Raw genomic sequence first — 956 nt, forward strand, 5'->3', positions numbered from 1 at the left:
CCAGCCCCCGAATTTTGCAACCGCCTCGGCAGATCCTGTTGCTCCTGGGGAGGTTTCGGCAGCTCCCTCTGGCCTTTCGTCCGTCTGTCCCTCCCAGCCCAGCCTGGAGAGGCTGCACCTCGGGCACCAGCCTCCCCACGACTGCACGATTGTAATACAATTTCTTATATTTTTTTTTTATTTTTTTTTTTTAAGCACATCTCCAACCCGAAAGCGTAAGAAAATCCCATCCGCCTGCCAATTGACTCATGTGTAGGGTTTCCACTTCCCAGATCTGCATATTGTAAGCTCCTGACACAAGTTGATGTTGTAAGTACAGCTTCCATACGGTTCTCTCAAAGGCAACAGATTTTTTTATACATATATATTTATATATGGCACCTGGTTTGGCAGAAACCACATCCGAAAAAGGGAAATGGGGAAAACAGTAAAAGCTGAATCTACCTAGGCATTGCTGGCTTTGCAGGGGTTTTGGCCAATTCCAAAGCCAGCATAAATCTCCTAGTCTTACTCGGGAATGGCGTGGGGGTCGATAGGGCTGGGATGGCTCCTGAGAGAATCACAGAATGTTTTGGGTGGGAAGGGACCCCCAGAGGCCACCCAGCCCAGCCCCCCTGCAGGAGCAGGGACACCTTGAACCACATCAGGTTGCTCACAGCCCCGGCCAACCTGGCCTGGAATGTTCCCAGGGATGGGGCCTCCACCCCCTCTCGGGGCAACCCCTGCCAGGCTTTCACCACCCTCACTGGAAAGAATTTCTGCCTTAGATCCAGTCTAACCCTACCCTGCTTAACTCGGCAAGATCCTGTCTCCACCAGGTCTGCCACCAGCACCGTTCCATAGAATCATAGAAGGGACCCCCAGAGGCCGCCCAGCCCAACCCCCCCGCAGGAGCAGGGACACCTTGAACCACATCAGGTTGCTCACAGCCCCGGCCAACCTGCCCGGAACGGAGG

This window comes from Egretta garzetta, unplaced genomic scaffold, assembly GCF_000687185.1.
Source record: "Egretta garzetta isolate BGI_Z169 unplaced genomic scaffold, ASM68718v1 scaffold638, whole genome shotgun sequence".
Lineage (NCBI taxonomy): Eukaryota > Metazoa > Chordata > Aves > Pelecaniformes > Ardeidae > Egretta > Egretta garzetta.